The 18647-nt window shown below is 41.6% G+C and overlaps 1 long non-coding RNA gene across 2 annotated transcripts; it reads left to right on the top strand.

Moving 5' to 3' along the window:
- The first annotated feature begins 5 nt into the window (after positions 1 to 5).
- LOC119088503 lies at positions 6 to 17788 on the top strand. 2 transcript variants are annotated; one of them, XR_005092149.1, is made up of 3 exons: positions 6 to 134; positions 2759 to 2912; positions 17653 to 17788. It is a non-coding gene; the product is annotated as an uncharacterized LOC119088503 (long non-coding RNA). The 2 variants fall into 2 exon arrangements; XR_005092150.1 differs by lacking the exons at positions 2759 to 2912; positions 17653 to 17788 and adding an exon at positions 1944 to 2173.
- Positions 17789 to 18647: the final 859 nt, after the last annotated feature.

The following is an 18647-nucleotide window of genomic DNA, read 5'->3' as shown; positions in this document are numbered from 1 at the left end:
TTGTTACCTCCCAGCAGTTTGTCCCGTCAAAGCCCAAACTTGTTTACTTTTATTTGTTTGTTTATTTTGCAGGACCTCCTGGGGCTAGACGTGTTGTGTTACCTTCCACCACACCCACCACGCCTGGGGTTGAGGTGAGACTTGTTAGGTCTGTCTTGAGTTTCTCTGAAACTAGCCTGGGAGAGACGCCTGGGTTCCGCGGTGGTGCCTGGGAGTAGAGACATGCTTGGTGCTTCCTAACTTGACCTTCCCAGACAGAAATAACTATGATTTTACATGTAAGTGAAATTACTGGGGAGAAACTGGTGACCAAGTAGCTATTTTTGAGTTAATTTGAATATATAAAGACTTACTTTATTAATTTTTAGGTCAGGCTCTTGGAACAAATATTAGACAATAAACTGAAGCTAATACGTTTTCTAACCCCTGGACCGACTTGGCTGTTGGTTTGCCCTTTATACACTTTGCAAACCAGCTTACCAGAAGTTGTTTTTTTTCCTTTCTATTCTTGAATTAAAAGTTTTAAGAACCTATTAATTTATCCATGTAGTTAATATTATGTGCATGCTTAGGGCCTGAAGGAATTTACAATCCAGAAGAAAAGATTACACTAACACCGTGCTAGTTAATATATATCAGAGCATGAGCTTGCTGGATTAGCTGCAAAAGCAACAGCATTAGTGTTTACAGAAAGGAACAGCAGCGATCATGAACGTTTCCTTGGAGGCTCAGCCATTGAGACAGTTCAGTAAAAAACGTTTTTGTTTTTTTTTGTTTGTTTGTTTTGTTTTGTTTTTTGTTTGTTTGTTTTAGTTTGAAGACGAAAAGGGCCAGAAATTCCACTTGGAAATAAACACAAAGAACTGAAAAGGGTGGTGTGTAACATTGGGTTAAAAGTATTTCAAGACTCTTTAGAAACATGATTTTTATCTAAATTATTTTTTATTAAGCCAATCCACATGGTGATATTTTATTTGTACTGAAATGTGATTTTATTTGTATGTTAATAAATAAAGTTGCCCGGGCGTCAGAGCTATTAGCAAGCCATAGCGAAAGCTGGGCGGTGGTGGTGCATGCCTTTAATCCCAGCACTTGGTAGGCAGAGCTAGGTAGATCTCTGTGTTCAAGGATACAGCCAGCATTGGAGACACACGCCTTTAATCTCAATACCAACCATAGAAGACCTGGAGGTCTGTACAGACAGGCAGTGACTAGGAGGTCATGTAGTTGAGTTTACAACCAATGAGAAGGCAGAACAGAAACACTATAAAAAGACAGACACAGGAAGTAGGTCTCTTTCTGAGAGGTAGGGCAACAGTGACAGTGAAGGGTAAGGTTTTTAGCTCTTAGCTATTGCTCTGACCTCTTGGCTTTCATCTCTGTATTGGCTCTGTGTTTCTTATTGAATAAGACAGTTGGTTACATCTACAAATCCACAATTATTTGTGAGCAAAACAAATGAGTGGGACTGGAGCCTACATATCATTCATTCATCATCCATTTGTTCAATTTATTCAATAAATACGTATTGAACATGTGTCAAATTTTAGACACGGTATCGGGGCATTGTGCCTTTAGCATCAGTTAAACAAATGAGGTCTCCAAGTCTTTGGAGGTTAGAGTCTAAGGGAGGCTAATGGTGTATCCTAGCAGCTGGACCCTAACAGTCATAGGCCACTAGCCTGGAGCAAACAAGCAATTAGAGCAAGACCCATGCGAGCCAGCTCTTTTTAGAATGTTGCACCTGCTCAGAGCTGGAGGGGAAGCTTCCAAAGCAGAAGCCAGGAGAGAGGGGGGCTGGGGTGGAGAATAAGCCATGGAGAATGAGGCAGAGGAGACAGCTATGAGGAGGAAGGTGGCCAGCAGGTTTTGAGAGATTATTGGCTGTTTCTAGACTTTGCCAGACTCCCTGCCACTGCTGCCTTGGTTATCTCCTTCTACAGAAGTGGCCAGTGTTCCAGAGAAATCTCATCCCCAGTGACCACTCAGCCCTCAGCCTTTGGTTCTTCAGCAGGCTCAACCTTACCAGCAAACAACGATAAAAACAAAAGCCGTGAAATCCTTTCCTCTCCCCCAAGGATCTCTTCTTGGTTTAGCTAAACTCACTTCTCTGGCTTCCTTGAAAATGATGATAAATGTTGTTTTGTGAAATAAAAAAGAGAGGTGTGTTAAATTTCTATTGGTTTTCTTTTAATTACTTATACCATTTCAAAGCTATATTATGTTCAATGGGCCTTGTAAAACACAGGCAGAAATTGGTATACATTTTGGAAACATTTCAGCAAAAGGGAGTTTAAAGTTTTGTTAGGACTTTCAGTAAAAGAACAGGGAGTCTTAACCTCTCTATGCGTGTTTTTTTTTATCAGTAAGTTACTTAGCAGTATCACCTCCCCTGTATGCAGCAAATGAGTTAGCTTTGTAACTATCTTAGAATGATGACTATTATGAATTGGGTAGAAAGTGCCCTTCCAAAAGGCTTATAAATGGAAGGCATGGTTGCAATTGGCCAGTGGATCATGAAGGCACTGAGCTAATCAATAGATTAATCCACTGATGGATTTTCCATTTGATGGTACTATTGGGAGGTGTTGGACATTCTCAGCGGTAGGGCCTAGTTGGTGAAAGTAGACTACTGGATTGGGTCCTTAGGGCTTATAGCTTGTGTAGGGTCTGTCTGGCTCCCTCTCTGCCTCTTGGCTACTGTGAGGTGAGCAGCCTCTTCAAACACAAACTTATACTTTGTTCTTCATTAATATAGGCCTACAGCATTGGGTCCAGCCAACAAAAAAAGAAGCCACTGAAACCATGCACTATGAACTCCTTCTCCTTTTTAAATTCTTTCTCTTTGTTATTTGTCACAACAACCAAAAGGAACTTAACTAATTGCCTGGGATCTAGTTAATTCTGCAAAGGTATTACTATTTCTGTTTTTTCAATGTCTTTTAAAATTTCCTATGTGAGTATACTGTATTTACATCATTTCTACTCCAACTATTCCATTCCCCCAAACCCCCTCAAATCTATAACCTCTTATTCTATAATGAGCATTGTTTTACACACACCCTACTGAATCCAATAAGTGTAGTCGGTATGTACATACATTTAGGGCTGACCATTTTATCACCTTTCAGGAGGCCAATTCTCCCTCCTCCATCAGCTATTAACCCTGTGGCTTTTGTGTGTTTGTTTTGTTTTTTTGAGACAGGGTTTTTTCTGTGTAACTGACTTGGTTGTGCTAGAACTCGCTCTGTAGACCAGGCTGTCCTTGAACTCAAAGACATCTGCTTGTCCTTGCCTCCCTAGTGCTGGGATGAAAGGTGTGTGCCACCACTGCCCAGCTCCCTGTAGTTTTTTATCAGTGGGTAGCCTTATTAAACCCCACTCCCCCACATCGGTACGTTGACTGGTGCAGTTGGAAACTCTGCTTTGAAGCATGGTCTGCATACTTATCTCAGTGCTATCTTGTCAGCTACCCCAGTCCTCTGGCTCTTACGCTGTTCCTGTCCCACCTTCTGTAATATTCCCTGAGCCTTGGGCATCAGGATTTTGTTGTAGATGGTGTCTCAATTATGGATAGGCACTCAGGAGTTGTTCATTCTCTACCTTTTGATCTAGAGTAGCCTCTGATGAAATAAGATGCTTCTTTGATGAGGAGGGGAGAGCTGCACTAATCTATGGTGTGAGGATAAGTATTTCGAAGGCAGTTGGATACTATAACTATTTAGTAGTAGGTTCTCCTCTAGCATCTACGACCTCATCAGTCATGGGTTCATGGCTACATTTACAGCACCAGGCTAAGTACCCTCCTATGGAGTGAGCTGTAAGATATAAGAACAATTAGCAAGAAGCCTGCCATGGCCATACAGTTTGTAACCAAATAAGTCTCTGTGTTTACTTGGTTGGGTCTGAGCGGCTGTGGGACTGGTGGGTGACAAAGATTTGTCCTGACTGTGGGCCAGACAGGAAAACTCTAGCTACATCCACCTTTGAACAGGAAGTCACCACTGAATTAACCCATTGGTGAATTAAGAGCTTTCATGATCCAAACAACTGATAAAGTTCTATCAGCTGGCAACCAACCCCTTAATGAATAAGACTGACAGGAGTGTCATATCCAAACCACAAGGCATGATGATGTGTAGCCCTGTTCCCTTGTGTATTGAAGCCACACCACTTACATGGAAAAAATATGTAATAATACATGAAAGAAGTTAACTAGCTGGACTGGGTTAATTTAAAAATGATTACCCCTCATATTGCTTGGATACTTGCCAAAATATTTATCTCCTGGCATACTATTGATTCCACATTAATGTAGGGAGACAGTGAAACTTCTTGCTGTTTGGGGGACCTGGCTGCAACAAGGAAATATGGCTGTGGGATGGTTTCAGGGCTAATCTTACATGGAATTAAACACACACACACACACACACACACACACACACACACACACACACACACACACGACCCCAAGGAAGTCAGTAGGGGATAAACCAAACAAAAACACGTGTAAGTGCTCTTCATGGAGATAGCCACTCTCTGATGGGAGAAAATGGGTCTCTGCACCCGGTAGGTTTGTCTCATGGTCACCGGGAGCAGATCAGCTGCTTGGGTGCCAGCTACCGAGAATCCCTTGGAGGAAGAGCTGGCAGGAATACCCATGTTGTTTTCTGGAGCCAATTTGCATTTTGTGCTTTGTTTGTCTGAGCCAAAACAGCACAAACTATGCCAAACCTGGTTTTCTGATTATTTTCAGGCTGATTGAAACTGGCACATGACATGGTTTTATCTAATTAACCCACATGTGGTACAAAACAAAACAAATTTGAAATGGAAAGCTCTCTCTGTCTTCATTGAAAGACAGAGGTGAATATATAATTATTTTGTCCTTGTCTCTCAGCCACATTTACAGTTGTGTGAGGAGGCATTTTCCTAATAGATAGCAAGACACATTCTATGTATTCTGTGTCGATAATTAAAAGTGATTATGTTTTACATTTTCCCAAATCGAATATTTTCCTTTACAACATCTGCCTAAAAAGGAAAAAAAAAAAAAAAAAAAGAAATATGTGGGAGATGTGTGCTCCAATAAACACAAGGGTTGCTCTCTCCACACATACACATGTGTAAGAGTTGTCTCATACCAACCAATTTTCCAATTCTCTGGACATCCACTGTGTTCTACAATCCAATTCTCACACTAATCATCCTAGAATTAGCAGAATTAGTGCAGACCCACAGGTTAATAATTTGGTCCCACAAGATTGTCCTCACTTCAGATACCAATTGCAGGTTCCAGAGTAGCTTCTGTAACTCTGACTGACTGTCCTACAACAGGGAGGGCACAGGTCCCATGTCGTCCTCCTCCAATTTCATAATTTGCTATAAGACTCACTCAACTCAGCGAGGCTTTTTGTTTACCATGACTACTTTGTTATGAAGGACACAAGTGAAGCACACCCAAATGGAAGAGATTCAAAGATCGGGGGTTGGGGGGTGGGTGGATTCAGGGCTTCCAAGCCACCTCAGCTCCTGGATGTGTTGTTCATGAGTCTAGAAATTTAGGATGTATTACCGAGGTTTCATTACATAAGCATGGTAGAGTAAATCATTAGCCCTTGGTGACTGAACTCAGTCTTCAGTGCCTCTCCCAGTCTGGGAGACTAGTGGGTATGGCTACAAATCCCAATTCCTCTGGCACCCAGGACATCCCTTTCTTTACCCTACCCCATCATCATAGTGTCAGATATGGTTGAAAAGAGCTTGTATTATTGTATTAGTTACTTATTTCTGTGGCAAAACACCTGACAATTTAAGATAAGGGTTACTTTAGCTCCCAGGTTCAGGGTACACCGCATCCTGGTGGGAAGGTCATGGAGGGAAAAGCCTAGGGCAGCTGGTCACATTGTATCTCCAGTCAGGAAGCAGAGAGAGGTGAATGCTACTTCAGTTTGATTTATTCCTTTTTATTCAATCTAAGACCCAAGCCCAGGGAATAGAACTGCCCATGGTGGGCAGGTTTTCCCTCCTCAATTACGATAAACTCTTATAGATTGGCCTATGTGCAAACCCAACTAGACAATCCCTTACAAGCATACCGACAAGCTCGTATACTAGGTGAAATTAGTTCCTGTCAAGTTGATAATAATATTCACTATCACAGGGCTCCTTATGAATGACATATGTCTATAAGGAAAAATTTAAATTATATTATACTTGCAGCAATGTCTGTCTGTATGTGTTTTCTATTGCTGCTGTAACAAGCTGTGTCACACTCATTTATATTGGCTCAGACTTCTGCAGAATCCAAAGGAGCTCAGCCAGGCTCTATATACTGTGTACCCTGATGCCGAAGTCACGGTGTCTGTAAGACTGCCTGCCCATCTGGCAGGCCTGGACAAGAATCTTCCAAGCTCATTCAGGTTGTTGGCAGCATTCAGTTCTTGTGCTTGTGGCACTGAGACCTGTGTTTTCCTTTTGGCTATCAGTTGAGGTCATTACAAGCTCCTTATGTCCTCTTTCCGGCCAGCAGCAGCTGCTGTACTTCTTGTGCCTTAAAACTCTGACTTCCTTTTCTGCTCCCTGATGATGAACTGTTTTTAAAGAACTTAAGTAGCCTGTGTCTCTCATAATAGTGTTTCTCAGGATCAAATGAAGCCAGGCATGGCGGCACAGAAAGAATGCTTGTTCCAGAGCTGGGGGGGCCACAAAGCAAGACCTTGTTTCAGAAATGAGTAAATAAACAAATAAATCCGGGAGTTTAATGATACTTACAAAAATCCCCCTGTCATGGTACCTGCATTAATGTTTGCTTAAATAACTGGAAACAAGAATCTTAGGGAAAGCAGTCTTTAGAATTCAGCCTACTGTATTATCTATTTACCAATTTATAGATCAGCAGATATCTATTGGATAACTAACTATAGAAATGGAGATATATGTATGCTTACTTGTATATGTTTATGCATACACATATTTCCTATGTATATCTTCGGAAAAATGCCCAGAAGCAATGACACTCCAGGGGAGAAGAAAGGTGTCTGCTTTAGCACCTAAATCATGGTTCATAAATACTATTACTCAATGAGATAAAACATGACTAAGTGGAGAAATAACTCTATTGTCTGAGGCAGGGAAAACTTAAGTCTGGGACATCCTCTGTATTAGGAGTGCTCAAAGAATCGTAGAATGATGTAGAGGCCAGCAAGAAAGGGCTCTCACTGGCCAAATGTGACAGGGAAAATAAGAATAGTGTTTGGTAGCCAGTTGGATATTAGTAAGCTTAAATGTTGAAGGTAGAGTTCACGCTTATCATCAGCAGGCCTCTGAAGGAACGAGATCTGAGGTATATCTTTGCTCTTTGATAGAGATATGGCATTCTAAACTGTCCAAGGGCTCATAAACCACTGTTTGGTAAAGAACAAAGCCATGCCACTGTCCTTCCCTCATGAATTAATCCAAATGAGGCACTGGAGAGACTGGATAGACCACTCAGGGGTTCAGAGCACTGAAGAGGACTTGAGTTTGATTCTCTACATCCATGGGTGTTTCAGAATCACTTGTAACTCTAGCTCTTAGGCATACGATGCTTTATTTTGGTAGTCTGCAGCATCTACACTCACATCACACACACACACACACACACACACACACACACACACACACACACACCTTAAATACAGTTATTACAAATAAGACTGTCAATCACTCAGACAAGAAAACACTCTCCAGAAACTTTAAGAAATAGTATGAAACCTACCTACAATTGTTAGGTTGGCATAGTGGTCCTTTTAGCCACTGAGCACTCTCAGCCTTGAGAATTCCTCACTTTAATAAGCTCTGAGTTATAAATGCTGCCTGTCTTCTCCTCTGTTCTCTGGGTGTCTTGTATGAATTAATTCAACAGAGATGAACAATGACCAGGGAACTGAAGGGAGTCCAGAGTGAAATCCCAGAAACAACAGTAATATATTATAACCTGTCGAATAAAATAAAGATCCAGGAGTCACTATTTGTATAAACAAATGGAAAGTGCTATTCTCCATCTCAAGGAGAATACTAGTTAATGTAGAAGGAATGATGAAGTCTGGAATTGCTATTTCATATTCATAAATGATTCAGGCGAAAAACATCCATGGATGCTAAAACCAGTGGGTAAAAGTTTGATGAGGAGCTGCATGTTTACATAGCCTCAAAGTATCTCCCCACAAATTGCTTATCAACTGCTTATTAATTATTTAAAAGCCCCACAGTGGAGAAACCCAGCATGTGTCATCTTAAACCAAGTGATTATAGTCTACACTGCCAAGAACAGGACAAACCATCACCATGCATTTCCCAACGTGGTACATTGAGAGAACCACAGCATCCTTCTGCAGGATTCCTGCCAAAATGCATGGCATTGTTTGAATCTTGATGAAACATCACACAAGGGCAAATTAAAAGACACTCTGCAAAGTTATTGGCCTGTGCACTTCAAAAAACATCAAAAATCATTAGGAATAGGAAAACTGGGGATTTTTCTGGCTTGAAAGGAATCAAAGAAACACAACAATTGAATAGTCCAGAATCAATTCCTAGATCATGAAGGTGGAGGAAGGGAAGGATTTTACTTTTTTTTTTTTTTTTTTTTTTTGAATCCTCTACTGGGACAACTTGGAAAATTTGAGTAGAGTTCATGTATTAAATGGGAATGTGTATCAGTGTTAATTTCTTGATTTTTATGGGTATGACCTGGTTGCTTAAGAGGGTGCCCTGATGATTAAGAAATGTATACCAAAATACTACTAAACTACACTAAAGTGTTTCGGGCAAAGAAGAGACTTTGGAAGCCCTCCATGGGCTCATCAGGTTGGGTTCCCTGGAGTGTTGGATTTGTGAATTTGGTGCATCTGAAGGTGTTTGTATTGGGAGAAGAGTGCTTTGCAGACGCAACCATTACATTAGCTGTGGTCACACCGACTAGATCTGAGCTATTTTATAAGGAGTGAGGGATGGAAATAGACACAGAGAAGATGTGTGGTGATGGCAGAGGAGAGGCTGCTGTGACGTAGCTGCAAACCAGGGACACTGAGGATTTCTGGCAAATATCAGAAACTATCCCAGGAAGAGACAACACTGCCTGAACTTGTAGCCTCTAGAACCGAGAGAGTAAATGTCTGTTGTTTTAAACTGTCCAGCACGCCTTTAATCCCAGCACTCGGGAGGCAGAGCCATCTGTGAGTTTGAGGCCAGCCTGGACTACAGAGCAGGATCCAGGACAGGTACCAAAGCTACATAGAAACCCTGTCTTGAAAATCCAAAAAACAAGACCAAAAAAAAAAAAAAAAAATACAAAAACTATCCAGCTTGTGGGATTTGGCTGTGGCAGCCCTAAAAGTGAATAGATGCTTTTGGATTTCTGTCTGTTAACTCTAGTTTCTATGTGTATGATCTGCAATTTAAACTAGTTATTCAGTAATTGTTCTTTTCTCATGTGTTTTCAGCCTTCTAAGCCATCCCTCTTCATAGACTAGTATTGACCTAATCAGAATAGTGAGCAAAAAACTGCTGCAGGTGTTGACTTGGTCAGTCACTAACTGGTGTTCTTCAGCCCCAGTGGAGCTGTGAGGCAGGGTCACCTGAGGCCCAGTGAGTGTTTATAAATCCACGACTCCTCACCCAGGAGGAAGACTTCCTCGGGACATTCTATCTAAAATTCCCTACTTACATTCACTTCCCTTTCTTCTTTCATTTTTCCTCCTTACTCGTCTTAGTTACCTGTTGCTGTGTAACAGATTAATTACTCTTATGGTGTGGCTCAAAAGAACATTAAACATTTATTTTCCAAATGACGACGTGTGTGTGTGTGTGTGTGTGTGTGTGTGTGTCTGTGTGTGTCTGTGTGTGTGTCTGTGTGTGTCTGTGTGTTTGGAAACAAAGGCTTGCTGTATAGCTCAGGCTAGCCTTGAACTCATGATTTTTATCACAGCTTCCCCAAACTGGGATTACAGGCTCTTGCTGCTTGGATTCATGTCTATGAGTTGGAAATTCTAAGCTGCATGCTTTTTTGGCTATAGTCACAGTGTCAGTTGGCTCGCAAACCTGCAAAGCAAAGCAAAACAAGATGTGTTCTCAGGTTGTGAAACATATTGCTAGAGGTGAAATATTGCCATAGTGTTGACTGCTGGAGGGAACTGCTTAAAGAAATGACTGCAAGAAGTCAAGAACCCCTGAAGGCTAGCTACTGCTGTGTAGCTTGGCCACATAGCTAAATTTTTTTGCAGGAAAATGTAGGCAGACGTGAAATGTTTAAGTTGTACCCATAAAGGGAAAGGTATTGCCCCCATTGCCCCCCTTTCCACATTTTCATTGGCTAGGTTATGTATGTGTTAGCTGTAGATAAAGGTGAAGACTCAGAGGAATCAGAGCAGCAGGAGTGAAGGAACCCTGGCGCCCTTGCCACTATGGAGACACTATGGTGGTCCCAGCTTGCATATGCGTGGACAGGTGCCTAAAAGCAAGCTTCCGGGCCCTGTCACTCCCAGCTGTTTTGTGTCTCTATTACTGGAGTTGAGCCATGGTTTAGCCATGATAAGGTACACAGGTGAAAGGCCCTAAGGATGAGTGCTAATGGCCAATCAATACTGAAAAACAAATCATGCTGGTGAACATCTGTGATCCCAGCACTTGGAAGGCTGAGGCAGAAGGATTGTGAGTTTCGGGTCAGTCTGGACTACAGAGTAGGCTACACGGTGCTACTCTATTGCAAAAGTGAGTAAAAATGACAAACACAGGGCTTCCTTATAAATAATGGTAAGTTTAGAATCTTCCAGTTTATTCATCTGTTATTGATCATTTTAAAATTTTCTTTTTATTCTTTGAAATCTTGATCCTGGTATCCCTTAAATACACCTTCCTTCAAACTTTATGTTCTCTTAAAATTAAAAAAAAATAATCTGTTGAGTCCATTCTATTCACGGGTGTAGGGTTCTCTTCTGGGACATGGGTGATCTTTCAATGGAAACACACTACAAAGTCTCTTCTTCCCTCAGCAGCCAGCAATGACCAATAGCTCCTTAGTGAGAGCTGGGCCATTGGAAGCTCCTCCCTACTCCATACTAGAATTTTTAAATGGCTTGACCTTGTGCAGGTCTTATGCAAATATCTACAGTTTCTGTGAGTTATTCATGAGTCCCGTGACCATGTCATAGTCAGAGGTCAGCATTTCAAAGCCCTCCTCCTCATCCTTCAGGTCTTACATTCTTTCTGTTCCCTTTTCTTGATTACTGTTCTATTGCTGTAAAGAGACACTATGATCAAGGGAACTTATAAAAGATTTAATTGGGGGCTTCCTTACAGTTTCAGAGAGTGAGTCCTATAGCTAGAGTTTTCCTGCCTTGCCCACAGTCAGGACAAATCTTTGCCACCCACCAGTCCTATAGCCGCTCAGACCCAACCAAGTAAACACAGAGACTTATATTGCTTACAAACTGTATGGCCGTGGCAGGCTTTTTGCTAACTGTTCTTATAGCTTAAATTAATCCATTTCCATAAATCTATACCTTGCCACGTGGCTTGTGGCTTACCAGTGTCTTCACATGCTTCTTATCATGGTGGCAGCTGGCAGTGACTCCCTCTGCCTTCCTGTTCTCTCAATTCTCCTTTCTGTTAGTCCTGCCTATACTTCCTGCCTGGCCACTGGCCAATCAGTGTTTTATTTATTGACCAATCAGAACAACAGATTTGACATACAGACCATCCCACAGCAGAGTCCATTATCATCATAGCTGGGAGCATGGCAGCAGGAAGGCAGATATGGTGCTAGGACAGTAGCTGAGAGCTTGCATCTGATCAGCAAGCAGCAGGCAGAGAGAGAGGAGAGAGAGAGAGACAGAAAGAGAGAGAGACAGAGAGAGAGAGACAGAGAGAGAGACAGAGAGAGACAGAGACAGACAGAGAGACTTTTGGCCTGGGCTTTTGAAAATTCAAAGCCCACCCCTCGTGACACATGTCTTCCAACAAGGCCACACCTGCTAATCCTTCCTAAACAGCTCCACCAATTGTGGACCAGACATTCAAATATGTAAGCCTATAGGGGACATTTTCATTCAGACTGCCACAACACTCTTCTGCCACGTTCCCTGAGACTTGAGATGGAGGGGCCTCTTCTACAGCTGAGCACTCAGAGTCACCTATTCTCAGCACTTTAGACAGTTACCAGTCCCTGTATTAACCACTGCCTTCTGCAGCTATCAATAGACAGGCTTCGAGTAGTTTCTGGTTTTATGTTCTAGTGTAGAATGCCAATACGAACATTCACATATGATGTTAATGAATACAGGCACACAGCTATGTTGTACATCTAACAGTGGAATGACTAGATATGCAAATATTCAGTTATACATATTCCTTAAGTTTCTCCTAAGGGGATATGATAATTTACAAGCCCACCAGCAAAGTATAAAAGTTTAGTTGTTTTACAGACTTTTCTGTAATCTTTTTAGCCATATTGTAGATATTTATTCATTTTAGCCATATTGTTGAATAAGTAGTGATATATTATTCTAATTTTTATTTGCATTTCCTTCTTGCCAAATGGAGTTCCTTTTCATATGTTTATTATTCATTTGGGTGTCTTCTTGTGTAAAGGATTTGTTACATATTTTTTAATTTATTTTATTTAGTATTTAACCTGGGCACGTGTTCTTCCTTTGAGTTGTCCCCAAGTCTTTAACTCACTTCAAAATTTTTGTGACAGAGTCTCCCTTCTTCCTTAGTTGCCCAGGTTGGCCTTGAACTTGCTCTCTAACTCAGGCCAGACTTCAACTTGTGATCCTCTTATCTCAACTTCCAGCATAGCTGGGATTATAAGCCTGTGCTACCATACCTGACTCATTTTAGTTTTTGAGGGTTTAGATTATTACTGTAGTTGGAAGTTTTCCTGTGTTTTGCCTGGTCCACAGCCGCTCAGACCCCAATAAACACACAGAGGCTTATATTAATTATGAACTATATGGCTATTAGCTCAGGCTTATTACTGACTAGCTCTTACACTTAAATTAACCCATAATTCTTATCTATGTTTAGCCATGTGTCTTGGTACCTTTTCTCAATTGTGCCTTGTCATCTTGCTTCCTCTGTATCTGGTTGGCAACTCCTGACTCAGCCTTTCTCTTCCCAGAATTCTCCTTGTCTGCTTATCCTGTCTATACTTTCTGTCTGGCTACTAGCCAATAGCATTTTATTTATCAACCAATCAGAGCAACACATATTCACAGCATACAGAATGACATCCCACAGCAGACTACATTTACTGAATATAATCTTGGGCAAGTATTACAAACATTTTGTACTTAGAGATACACAAGATAGTTCAATGGGGCTGTAAGTGTGGCAATTTAATAAGATGGGGTCACATACACCCCAACAAAACTATCATTCATTAAAAACATCCTAAACTGAAAGACATTTAATACTCATAACCTACTGGGCATCACAGTACACTGTAGCATTCCAGTTGTTGCCCTGATGATCATGTGGCAGACTGCAAACAACTGCTCAGTATTGGAAAACAATAGACTTTCACTCCCTGTGAGAAGAACAGAAGTCATCACTATGCCAACCTCCACAGTCTGTATACTGGTGTCCACTGTTTCCTGTGCCAGTATTTAGGAGCATCATATATCCCTTACTTATTTTTCTGAATCCAGTCATCACATTTATATACCACAAGCTATGTAAAACGTATTTATTACTTCCATGTAGAAAGCAAAGACAGACATCTCAGCTCCATCATGAGCTTGTTCCCTAAAGGAACCTGCCCAGGATAGATGGAGTCTTGACTGCCCATGCCCAATATTGCACCACAGTTAAGTGGCCCCCAAAAGCTGCCTGCTCTAGATGACTTAATTCAGGGGCCATGTGACTCACTGGACAAGTGTTGACGAACACACTGCTTCTAGGAGAGAGAGGAGGAAATTCTGTGTTGTTCTGGGCAGCTCTTCTGTAAATTGAGAAAAGGGGACAGGAAGAAAGGCTAGGCTATCTAGGGAAGTGCTTAACTACTGTATACCAGCATCTTCTAAAAGCACTTTTGAGAGCTAATAAGTGGGAAACATGAGAGAACTGGTTCTGGCCACCCAGAGAATTGTCCTGTACTGGTGGATAAAACTGGAGTCCCATACTTCCTCAAGACTGCATGTATCTTCAACCTAACCTTGGTCTTCTCACTTACATTGCCAGGAATAGCCTCCCTGATAACTTAAAGAAGGGGAACATATAGTTGGCTGAATATTAACTCATGTGCTGAGCCTGTAACCAACCATTCTGGCCTTAGAAAGATATTTTTATAAAATGTTATGCATGTGTATAAGTTCACATATGTGTATATGTTCATACACATGTGTGTATGTACACATGGAGACCAGAGGCTTATGTCAGGTGTCTTCTTTAATTGCTTCTCTGGTTTATTTTATTTATTTATTTATTTATTTATTTATTTATTTATTTATTTATTTATTTTTGAGACAGGATCTCTTATTGGCCTAGAGCTCATCCATTAGGCTAGACTGGCTGCCATCAGGCCATTCTCTTATCTTTGCCTTCCCAATGTTGGGATTATAGACTGCACCTGGATTTTTACAGGGGTGCTAGGAAACAGGACTCAGGTCTATTTGCAAGTTAGTTACCAGCCATCTTTCACACCCCATCAGCAACAAAGATATTCTAAGATATTTATGTCCTTCCCTTTGGCTAGTGGAATACAGATATGGGACCCAAGGACTCCCATGCTGAGGAAGCAAAAGGCTAGGGCCCTTTAGCCAGCCAGAAGGAAATGTCTTCCAGAAAAAGACTTCACACAGTTGACCTCCTGCAGGACAGGGAGCCAAGAGCCTAGACAAGGATGTCAGTGATGGGCAGGAGCACACCCTACAAGGATAGCTTGGTCATGCATACTTGTTGACCTCTACTTAAACCTCATGTCAGGACGCAGAAGACATTCACTATTGCTCGGTAGTTTTATTGGGCCATTGAGGAAGGGTGGCTGAGCCCAGCTTGTTAATGTTGTCAGAGCCTAGACCTGACCCTAACAAGTCTAGTAACAATCTTGTGGGGGGAATCCCATCCCAAACTACAAGCCTGGAAGCCTTCAAATGTCGTGGGGATTCCTAAGATGATGACTTCTCTATGTAAATCCAAGAGAAGCCTAGGGATTATCCACAGCAATGGAATTTTTGTCACCTTCCAGAAGTTGTTAGGCTAGAAGCATGTCATGAAATAGCTACAGTTTCTAATGCCACCCAGCAAAGACAACAGAGTCTCAGCTTCACTAAAAAGTGTGCTCCTGTGCCAGACTTTTTCTTTTTTTTTTTGCCAAGGTTTTACTATGTAGCCCAGGCTGACCTCAAATTCACCATTCACCTGCCTCAGCCCTATACCAGGCATTTCTATATTGGTCAATAAAACTACAAATTCGACTTAGTTTCTATTCTGAATGGGGTTTAAATTTAAACACACATTATGGATAAAGTTCTGTGATGTTTTAGAAATTGAAATCCAAAAGCCTTGGGAACTAAAATTAAAAATCCTTTGGGCCCCAATAGCTCTAAAGTAAGTGCCCACTTACGCTGTATCAAGGTGTCATACATGAGGCACTTTCCCATCTTTACCTCATTCAGCCCTCACAAACCCTGCAAAGGTGGATGGGCCGGCCAGGTGAGGCGGCTTGATTTATACTGCTATCCCACTGATGCAGCAACTAGAGTTCAGCTCAGTGGTTGTCGGAGGTCAGGAACATCTTCACTGATGTCACCAAGTCTCAACTCAAGCTTTCTGTATTTGTGTCTCCCACTCTTCCCCATGTGGTTGCTTGTTCTCTGGCACACTTGGACATATTCACAAAGACTTTGAAGTCCACCATACTGTTGACTTAGAGTCAGAACATAAGACCTATGGGTAGTTCCCTTAAAAGCGGATGTTTCTTTTTTAAAGGCACAGGTGTTTGGTAAAATCTGAACAGTGTTCAGATAGTTTCTGTTTGAATCATTTATCCCTAGTTTAAAAGAACAAAAAACACTCCCAGGGAATCTCCAGGCCAAGGTAGCTGACAGAGTCTGCAGAAGTTTCTTAAGTTAGGGAAAATTCTTTCAAGCCCCACAGCCAACAGAGATCTTGTGAGAGCTGGCACACAGCCTGAGAACCTAGAGAAGGCAGCTGCTGTCTTTCCCTCAGGTCTGAATTTCCAAAGAAATCAGCCCCCTGCCAGAGGAACATCACTAAAAGTGCATTTCTAGTCCCTCATTTGCCAAGAGATGGTATTCATTATCATTGCAAGTGCAGGGAGCAAGGGTACAGCTTTCCACTGCTCAATACGGTCCTTTGTTCTGTACAGCAGAGCATGCTATTTTAAGCCCCACTCAATACATTTGCCATTGGTGAATATTTGACAAGTTGTTCACAAGTCTATCACCATAGAAATTATTTGACCAAAACCGTAGGGGTGAACAGAAGAGTGCTAGGGCTTCTATTTATTAATAGTGTTGACTTTGATAGGTCTAGAAACTTTGTTGTAACTGTTTTGGCTCTGGAAAACAACGCATGGCTGATGGTTGGGAATTTTATATGGAGTGAATACTACTTGAAATTGTAAATTTCATCAAGAGATATAGTTAGTGGCACTTGTCTTACAAAATGTAAAAAGCCAAACTTTGATGGGAAAGGCCTATATTCAAGTTCTGTTTCTGCTACAGATGTGTACACTACCTGGAAAGTCACTTGACTTTGTGGAGTTTCTGTTTCCTTGTACTTAAAATGAGACAGTTAGGTGATGAGCATGGAGGCAGAGTACCAATGTTCTGTCTGTTTACCACAGCAACTCTAGTGCCGAGAGAGCAAGTGGTGTGCACTTAGCCCTCAGGAAACCTATCTTGCAGGAACTTGAGAACATCTGTCCTTGTGGCATCTCATTCTATAATGATTGGAGAAGGTTTTAAAATATGAAATTGTCGCAGTACAAACGTACAATGCACACACACACTCTACAAGTGGAGAGGTGGTAAGGAACACATGACATTGACATAATTCTATTGTTCAAAGTGGGGAAAACAGCTTTAATAGCTCTCCTGGATTTGCTGCCTTAATTTAAAAACTATTTATTTTCTATGTCTAAGTGTTTTCAAGAATTTTGTCAACCTCTGTTTTTATTGTGTGTGTGTGTGTGTGTGTTTTGCCTACATGGAACTCTGTGTACCATTCTATGCAGTGCTGCAGAGGATGGAAGACAGCATCTCCTGGGACTGTCGTAATAGACTCCTGTGAGCTACCTACCATGTGGGTGCTGGGACTCGAACTTGCATCCTCTGGAACAGCAACTAGTGCTCTGAATTGAGCCATCTCTCAGCCCTGTGTATGCCCATTGCCTGCATGCCTGGTGCAAAAGAGGGTACCAGATCCCCTGGAACTGGCACTGGAGTCACCATATGGGTGTTGGGAACTGAGCTCAGGTCTTCTACAGGATGAGCAAGTGCTCTTAACTGCTGGCCCAGCTCTTGGCTCTGACGTGTTAATCTAACTTCACAGTGAAGCATAAGGTTTTAGGAAGCAAGACTAGCTTGATGGCTCAGTGGTTAAAGGTGCTTGTTGCCAAGCCTGATGTGAGTTCAATTCTTTCAGAACTGCAAGATGGTGGAAGGTGCAAAGAGAGAAGAGACTCCCACAAGTTGTCCTCCGTTCCCCACATAAGCTCTGTAGTGTGGTGGTATGTGCACCCACATATAAACAAACAAAATAAAGAGTATATGTAAAAACATTAAGGACATTGTTTATTTTCAGAAATGAAGACTTTTCATTAAGGCCTTTCACATCAGCGGAAGGTTCAGAGTTGATACATCTTATAAACTCATACATAACAATGGGAGATTAATCTAAGGGAACTAACTTAAAAATCAAATCCCTTGGTTTTCTTGGGAGAGAAAGGCATATGTGGATATGTTACCCATGCAAGCCAAACCGAAGAGGGTTCTTTTTGGGTTGATCTTGTCTCTTAAAGCTCACTGGGCTGGCTAAAATTGCTCACTTTACATCTGAATTTCCAGTCATCTCAGGGCATTTTTCTCTGCATAATTTTTTGAATTCTTTCGCTCTTCCTCTCCCCAACCCCATAAGTCCTTTGCTCATATTAAACTCATTGACCCAAAGGGATGAGTAAATGAGTATTTCCCAAGGACAGTGATATCTTAGAAGAAAGCAATTTGCTAAATGAATATCTAATCGGTCAAATTTCAAGCAATGTAACAGTTTCAGTGGATTTTGGGTCAGTATCCTGTCTCCTAAAATGCATTCCTTCTCCATTATGCGATATGGTGGTTGTTCAAACACTAAAAGGGATTCTTGCATGAAAGAAAATTGGGCATCATCTCAGTATGTAGGAGAGAAGGAATTAAAGTGCTTGGTTGGAGCAGGGACAGGGACCCCAAGTTTTCCAAAAGCCCCCAAGCCCTACTTCTTTTCACCAGCCATTTCTGCAGTGGCACACCCCCCAGCCGCCAGGGTGGAAGCCAGGTAGAGACAGACAAACACATATGTGGACAGGGAGAGAGTAAGAGATATGTAAATAGATAATAATCCTGGAATGTCCTAAAGAAGCTTGTAGACACCTACTATCATAC

Source organism: Peromyscus leucopus, chromosome 9 (assembly GCF_004664715.2).
Source record: "Peromyscus leucopus breed LL Stock chromosome 9, UCI_PerLeu_2.1, whole genome shotgun sequence".
NCBI classification, from domain to species: Eukaryota; Metazoa; Chordata; class Mammalia; order Rodentia; family Cricetidae; genus Peromyscus; species Peromyscus leucopus.
Note: the sequence above shows the minus strand (reverse complement) of the source record. Positions and strands in the feature narration are given on the sequence as shown.